Genomic DNA, 8,797 nt, shown 5'->3' with positions numbered 1-8,797 from the left:
CAGTAAGGGGGGTATAGGGCTGCCGAATTTGAAGGTTAGACTTTGGAGGTTACACTGCAAGTCTAAACCCAGGGGCGAAATTCTCCTACCCGCCCCGCCACATTTCTGCCCCGACCGGCCGGCGGGAGTCTCCGTAACACCGGCCGGTCAATGGGGTTTCCCATTGTGGGGCAGCCCCACGCCGTCGGGAAACCCCCGGGCGCCGGCAAAACGGAGACTCCCGCCGGCGGAGAATGACTCCCCAGGAGTGTAGCAGAGCTGGGGAAGGACGTAGAGGCGGAAATTTTTGAACTCCCTTCCCTGGACTGTGAGGTTTGCTACACAAAACCCCTTTATCTCCACTGAGTGTGACCCGGAGGCCAGGGAGCTTTTTGGTTAACGGGGTGGATGAGGAGAGAACAGCGCCTTACCGTGTTGGGGTGTATGAAGCTCTCTATGCTCCCAGAGTCGATTAGGCAGGACATCTCGTGCCCGTTGATGAATGCGGACATTGCAGCAGTTGAGAGTGTTCGAGGCCGGGACTTATCCAGAGTCACCAAGGCTAATCTCAGCAGCTGAGAGTTCTCTTCGGGCAGTGCGTGGTCAGCCGAGCTGGGATCCTGGGGGTTCATCCAAGATGGCGGCTCCCATTGGTCGCACATGGCTGGGGGTGCACAAAATGGTGGCGCCCATCCCTCCAACGTGGCATCCGCGGAACTAGATGACGGGGACCGTGGAGAAGTTTGTGGTTGCGGTCCTCTTTCGCGACCGGAGACCGCGGCAACCGCACGGGCCTGACATACCCCCACGAAATGGCCCTTTTTGCCGCATCCCTTGCAGGTGGATGCGCGGGCCGGGCAGCGCTGGCGGGGATGCTTGGCCTGCCCGCAAAAGTAGCAGCGGGGCACCCCGGGGTTGCCAGGCCGCCTTGCAGCGCAGGCCTGTGCGGGAATGGGGGAAGTCTTGGGGTCAGCCGTGGAGGGGTTCCACGCTGCCCAGGGGGCTGCCGCGCGGTCGGGAACGTAAGCGCGGGCATTCCTGGAGGCCACGTCCAGGGAGCCTGCAAGGGCCCCTGCTTCCTGGAGACCCTGAGTGTCTTTTTGTAACAGTCACTGGCGGATTTGTGAGGATAGCATGCCTGCTACGAAAGCATCCTGGACTAAGAGTTCAATGTGTTCGCTCGCCGAAACTTGCGGGCAGCTGCAGTTTCTCCCCAACACCAGGAGTGCACGATAGAATTCTTCCAGCGATTCCCCTGGGGTTTGTCGCCTTGTTGCAAAGAGTGTACACCTGGTTTACAGGGCGAATATAGTGTCCTTTTAGCAGCTCTATTGCTGCATCGAAGTCTTCTGCTTCCTCAATGAGGGTGTAAATCTCCAGGCTCACCCTTGAGTGCAGGACTTGCAGTTTCTGCTCTCCCGTGGGTCTGTTTTCGGCCGTCCCGAGCCCTTTAAAGCACACCAGTCAGTGCGTGAAGATTGCCGCTGAGTTCGCCACGTGGGGGCTGAGTTGCAGACACTCCAGCTTGATTTGGAGCTCCATCCTTTCTTCTTAAAAAACTAGCTTATTAAATTGATGCACGATCACTGACCACTAAAGCGAGGTTGTAGTCCAACCGAGGGCTTTAATAAGCTCGATGTTTCCCCCAGCAGCTCAGGTACAGAATGAAGGCTGCTGGGGCGGCACGGGCTCTTATATCCAGCAGGGCAGAGCTACCATACATCCTAACCAATAGGAAGCATACAGTTTCCACCAATGGTGCTCCAGCCTATCAGGTACCGTAATACCTCTAACACCACAAATTTGAACTCTGATTTGTGTTGTCTTACTGCTCTGACATGGGCAGAACGTGAACTGGAGAGTTGGATGCAGATGGGAGGTGACAACACTTTCAAGGACTTTGCCAAACAAAGGGAAATTGGATCTTGGGGAATAGTTTATAAAGACAGAGGGATCCTGAAGAGGGGGGAGCCATTTATAATGGGAATTAGGACCAGGACAGGAAGTCAGTTGATCAACACTTCAGTCGGAAGGAGTTGAAGAGACAAGAAGATAGGCCTCATGGGCAAGATGAGCTCAGCGAAGGCAGAAGGGATGATGGGAAAAAAACTGGAGAAAATCAAGGATTCAGGCCTAGGCAGGGGAAAACATTGGATGAGACATGGCTTGTTGGATAAGGGGAAGGCAGAAGCACCTTAACCGTAGTGACATAAATGTCTGTCCATTCCTCACATTAGTTGTTGGAGGCAAGGGTGGAATATACAGGCGAGAGTCGAAGGTGAAGTTGGTAGTGGAGGAAAACAGCTGGTCGTTTTCTTCACCATTCAGAATGATCATATAAAGGATTGAGCAATTTTGGGAGATTAGTAGCAGATAAACATGTGTTACTGTTTTCTACTGAACGTGTTTACTTTTCATTGAAATTAAGATTCAGAGGCTCTAATATCCCTGGGTGACTTCACATGACATGATTTACTGTGTCTATGTGTGCCATTGATTCCAGAGGGGAAAAATGAATAAAACGATCTACATTGGTGAAAGAGTCTTCATTGATGAAGAATAATACAAGGAATTCAGTGCATATATTAACTATTTCGAAATCCTCGATTGACACATTCACCAACTTGTGTGGAGAGTAAACCCTGGTTGCATTAGTTGGACCAACGGCCAGTTTCTGTTCTGTGCATTCTCTGTAATATCATTACACTGCAGCATTTTAGGATATAGTCTGACACAATTTGTGGTCCAAACATAAAGTTTATGTTGCTAATTTGAGTCAGTGAGTCCGGTGACATTTTCCACCCATTAAGATTGCCGGATGAACATCCTTCAGGTCTTGCTGACTTCTGTGTCTGAATGATTAATATGTGCTGCTGGTGAACAAACCTCTGTGCCTTGAATTCATAAAATCTATCCCAAAGGGCCTTATTTACTTCTGTGCGCCGCGTTTAACAAAGCGGAGAGAACATTTACCCAGAATCTTTTCCTGCTGCAGTCTTGCTTGACAGGAGCACAAATGAGAAAACAGGGTGCGGAATGCAATGCAAAATTGGGAGCACCAAACATTGGGCATCAGATGAGCATTAACAGTGAACAAGGCTGACTGGAGATTTTTATTCTTAATTTTTCACGGGAACTCACATTTTCCCTTCTATGCTTTGTGAATAATGTTTTAAAAAAGAAAACTGAGCAGCAGTTACATCTCATAATTCAGTTCCACATTCAGTTATATTTCCGATTTGTTATGTTACTTCAACAGTGAATAAAATTGGATGGGGTGTATTAAGGATGTCTAACCCATATTTACCCTATTCCTGCCAGGTTTAAAATTCAGGCTAAAGTATCTGTATCTGGTCTGCTATTTTATTCAGGTGTTGGCAATGGCCCTTGATGTTATGTTGAATGCTACTGTGAATCCTGAAGACATTCATGGAAAAATATATAGAAAATAGAAGGAGGAGACCATTCAGCCCTTCGAACCTGCTCCTCCATTCATTATGATCATGGCTGATCATCAAATTCAATACCCTGATCCCGCCTTCCCCCCATATCCCTTGATCCTTTTAGCCCCAAGAGCTGTGCCTAATTCCTTCTTGAAATCACACAACGTTTTGGCCTCAACTACTTTCTGTGGTCGCAAATTCCACAGACTAAGCTGCATGGAGAACATTATTAGAATTGAAACATATTTATCAACTGCCATTTGTGTTCTAATTACATTCCATATGTTGCACTTGTGCACAATATGATTACTATGATACTTATTGGGGAATCTAATAATAATAATAATCTTTATTGTCACAAGTAGGCTTACATTAACACTGCAATTAAGTTATTGTGAAAAGCCCCTAGTCTCCACACTCCGGCGCCTGTTCGGGTACACAGAGGGAGAATTTAGAATGTCCAATCCACCTAACAAGCACGTCTTTTGGGACTCTTGGGAAGAAACCGGAGCAGACATGATGAGAACGTGCAGACTCCACACAGACACTGACCCAAGCCGGGAATGAAACCTGGGAGCCTGGTGCTGTGAAGCAACAGTGCTAACCACTGTGTTACCGTTCTGCCCCACGTGATTCTGTGCATCCCTCAAATCTCCTGACGACCATTATCCACCATAAGAAATAAAAATGAGCTTAGCTGTATGCGGTGCAGGGAAGGTTCAAATCTGATTGAGTTAGATTCTGACATAAGGCCAGTGCCATGAGCAAGGAATCCTCAGACACACAAGCAATAGGCATCACTGGAGCCTCTCTAAATTATCTTCCTACTGATTATGTGGTTGTTGGGTTTCATGATCCAATATATAATGAAGATCCTGATTGGCATTTTTAGAAACACTTTATAGACAGCCATTAATAATTGATTTGATGGAGTCTTCTGCACCTTTAATGCCTGAGTGTTCAACAAGGAGAGCAGCTGTTCACCATCTGGGCTGATGTCACCTCGTATGTGACGTTAAACCAAGTCTTGATTTACCGTTCCAATTGCAACTATTACAGATGAGATCAAGTCAAATAAAAATCAAAGCGGAACACTGCGGATGCTGGAATTCTGAAAGAAAACCAAAAAGCACTGGAAAAACGCAGCAGTGCTGGTAGCATCTGTGGAGTGAAAAACAGGATGAACATTCCAAGTCAAATGTGACTCTTGCTCCGAAGAAGGGTCATATTGGCGCCGGAATGTGGCAACTAGGGGCTTTTCACAGTAACTTCATTGAAGCCTACTCGTGGCAACAAGCGATTTTCATGCATGGGGCTGTTTAGCACAGGGCTAAATCGCTGGCTTTGAAAGCAGACCAAGGCAGGCCAGCAGCACGGTTCAATTCCTGTAACAGCCTCCCCGAACAGGCGCCGGAATGTGGCGACTAGGGGCTTTTCACAGTAACTTCATTGAAGCCTACTTGTGACAATAAGCGATTTTCATTTCATTTTAATTTTCATTTCATATTGGACTTGGATCGTTAACTCTTTTTCTCCCAGAGCAGCATGGTGGCGCAGTGGGTTAGCCCTGCTGCCTCACGGCGCCGAGGTCCCAGGTTCAATCTCGGCTCTGGGTCACTGTCCGTGTGGAGTTTGCACATTCTCCCCGTGTTTGCATGGGTTTCGCCCCCACAACCCAAAGATGTGCAGGCTAGGTGGGTTGACCTTGCTAAATTGCCCCTTAGTTGGAAAAAATTAATTGGGTACTCTTAAAAAAAACTCTTTATCTCCCTCCACAGAAGCTACCAGGTTGACTGAGTTTCCCCAACACTTTCTGTTTCTGTTACATTTGAACTCATACCAGCCTCTCCGAACAGGCGCCGGAATGTGTCGCCTAGGGGTTTTTGACAGTAACTTCATTTGAAGCCTATTTGTGACAATAAGCGATTTTCATTTCATTTCATGAAGTTATTATTGGAATTGTTGCTGAAGGCATTGGCTTTGCAACATGTTCCCTTGTCCTGACTTGTAGCCCAACAAATGTTTCAGATTGCTTAATGACACGGACTTCTCTATTAGGAACTGTCCTGTGTTCTTTTTCCCTTTATCGGCAGGTTCACACTTCTTTCTGTACTAGGATTGTTCACCCTTTTTGGGGTCTAAGTTTGGGACGTCCTCAGATCTGGGTTTCTGTCTTCAGCTGGCTGAGAAATAATGCCTTTGGTGTGCAAGAATCTTCTGTGTGAACCAGATGGCCGACACAGCTCTGATGAGCATTCCCTTAATATCACGTTTGGAGCACCTTGCAAAAAATTTGATGTTCGAGATTTTGTCCTGCCACTTGATGGGCGTCATTCTCCGACCCCCCGCCGGGTTGGAGAATCGCCGGGGGCTGCCGTGAATCGCGCCCCCGCCGGTTGCTGAAGTCTCCGGCACCGGATATTCGGTGGGGGCGGGAATCAGGCCGCGCTGGTTGGCGGGCCCCCCCGCTCGATTCTCCGGCCCGGATGGGCCGAAGTCCCGCCGATAAATTGCTTGTCCCACTGGAGTGGATTAAACCTCCTTTTGAACGGCGAGACAAGGCGACGCAGGCGGGCTCCGGGATCCTGGGGGGGGCGCGGGGCGATCTGACCTCGGGGGGTGCCCCCACGGTGGCCTGGCCCGCGATCGGGGCCCACCGATCCGCGGGGGGGCCTGTGCCGTGGGGGCACTCTTTCCCTTCCGCCTCTGCCACGGTCTCCACCATGGCGGAGGCGGAAGAGACTCCCTCCACTGCGCATGTGTGGGAAACTGTCAGCGGCCGCTGACGTTCCCGCGCATGCGCCGCCCGGGGATGTCATTTCCGCGCCAGCTGGCGGGGCAACAAAGGCCGTTTCCGCCTGCTGGCGGGGCGGAAATTCCTCCGGCGTCGGCCTAGCCCCTCAATGTTGGGGCTCGGCCCCCAAAGATGCGGAGCATTCCGCACCTTTGGGGCGGCATGATGCCCATCTGATTGGCGCCGTTTTGGGCGCCAGTCGGCGGACATCGCGCCGTTTCGGGAGAATTTCGCCCGATGTTACAGGTAAACCTACGCAGCGAAGCTGAAAGGCATAAAGGTGCTTTTGGTAACACCGACAGATTGTCCATGCCTCACCAGCCATAGAGAAATGATGTGAAGACTGACATTATGGGAATGTTCAGAATATAAAGGGTTATGGTCATATCACAATTAACCTCCATTGGAGCTAGATGCAGAACTACATAAAGCACTGACACACATGTTTCTGGGAGAGAGCTGGAGGAGAACCAGAGAGAACAGTGATAGACAGGACAGTACAGTCATAGATAGAGTGTAGAGGCCAGTTTTAATTGAGTGTAGATTGTAAATTACAAGACTATAGTTTACTGTAAGAGTAAGTGGTTGAGCTTCAATAAGTAATGCAAATAAATGTTAGCTTTGTTTATGAACTTAGCTTCTGTGGTCTTTGTAAACGCTACAACATCCACCTTGATAACAAGAATCACAAAGAACACCACAAACAACTCCCTGGCTGACTCTAATCATTGTTTCGAGACCACCTCCATGCTCTCTCCAAAGCCTGTGGATGGGCCTGCTGAATGCTGAGCTTCCATTTATCACATAATGGTGTGATTTTATCATCCAACGTGGTGTTATTGTCGAGGGTTCACCCAAGATAGGAGAATGTCTGAACTGCACTGATGGATGTATTGTTGATGGTGACAATGGGTCCCCAAGAGTTTGTGGTCCAGGCCAGGTCAGCACAAAACCTCTGTCTTCTTTAAACTTAATTTGAGACTGACATACTCTGAGGCTTGGGCAAGATGATCGACAAACAGCTGGATGTTTTTCCGGAGTTTGTGTTGTGAGAGCATAGTCGTCGTCAAACATGAGTTCACTGAACAGCTGCTCTGTGATCTTTGTGCAAGCTTGAATGTTGCAGATTGAAGAGGTTGGTGGGATATAGACACCTCATTGCCAGTGCGATGGTATGATGGTATGACCAGTTGGGTGAACAATCTGTGCAAATTAGGATACAAGATCCAGCAATGGCAACTAACAGAGGCAGACAAACAAAATCTTAGGCTTGGATTGGTGCTTTTCAAATTGTTATCAATCCATTTTCAACATTTGATTTTAACAGTTTCACATGGGAGCAATGAATTCAATGTGGGAATAAACTAAAAAATGAGTAATTTTGTATGTTCCATGTTAATTGCTACTTAAAAAGCAGTTAAAAATAAAATAACATTGCTTGCGTGATGAAGATGTTTTATCGTTGTCAATTACTATTCTGCACTGACTGGATATGATGTCCGTGGAGAATACTAACATTCCTGTATATTTTTAAGTATTCCATTTAAATAGCTGCGTCATTGAGTAAAACTGTTGTGCATTGTTTCCCCCAATATGCCACAGTTTTTTCACTTATCTCTATCTGGCTAGAATTCTTCAATTTCTTCTTTTGATGACACTGCCCTCTACTCATTGAAAATCATCTGTAAATTTGACCAATTTACATTGAGGTTCTGAGTCCAGATCATGTTAATTCTACATCAATTATGTGGAATTACATGCTAGTGAGTGCATTAATGAGGATTCCACTTGAACACACACAAAAATACACTTGCTAGAAGTATGGTTGAGTTAGGAGGCATATATTTGTAATGTTACACTCAGTAAATAAATGTAGGACTGAGTAAAGATTGGTTCCAGTAATACCCTTTGCTAACTGGCTTACTGGTATTTGCAAAATGAAGGTAGTTTTCAGGGATTTATATTTGTATTGGTAAACATTAGAAATACAGTCTCATCTTGGGTGAGTTTAAATGAATGTTTCTGTGCCTGGAATAATAAAACCTATAGTTAGATTCATGCTGGACAAAGATTTTTGGATGTGTGTGGGGTTGGTTAAGTTTCAGCTGTGTTTTTATTGTGCTTTAAGAGGACTATGGCATGAAGAATAAATAAAGGGCATAAGCATGTGTGTGTTGCTCAGCAACTACAGCCTTGTAAGGTAGAGAAGCTTTTACGTTTTTGTTTTTACTGAATTTGATTCCAGTTGAAAATAGGTAGTGAGAGAGAAGGCAGCTCTCACATCTCTGTGAGAAGCAGTTAGTTCAGAAGGCTAGAGAGAGAGCATCTCTCTCAGCTTTGCTCAAAGAAAAGCCATACCATGAGTAATGGTTAAGAAAACAAGTGGATTGATCTGAAGAGCAGGTAAAGAAAATGGTGAAATGAAGAGAAGTGTCCAGGGAGTTTGGAGATAAGTGAACAGAGACCAAAGTATTGTTCAGAAGAATTTAAGGAAGAGTAAACCAAGTGTTCTGAAATGAGACAATTGCAGTAACCAGGGGCGTGATTCAATGGCCTTATTGTGCCGAATGTGGTGCCGGGA

Source organism: Scyliorhinus torazame, chromosome 15 (genome assembly GCF_047496885.1).
Source record: "Scyliorhinus torazame isolate Kashiwa2021f chromosome 15, sScyTor2.1, whole genome shotgun sequence".
Classification (NCBI taxonomy): domain Eukaryota; kingdom Metazoa; phylum Chordata; class Chondrichthyes; order Carcharhiniformes; family Scyliorhinidae; genus Scyliorhinus; species Scyliorhinus torazame.
Note: the sequence above shows the minus strand (reverse complement) of the source record.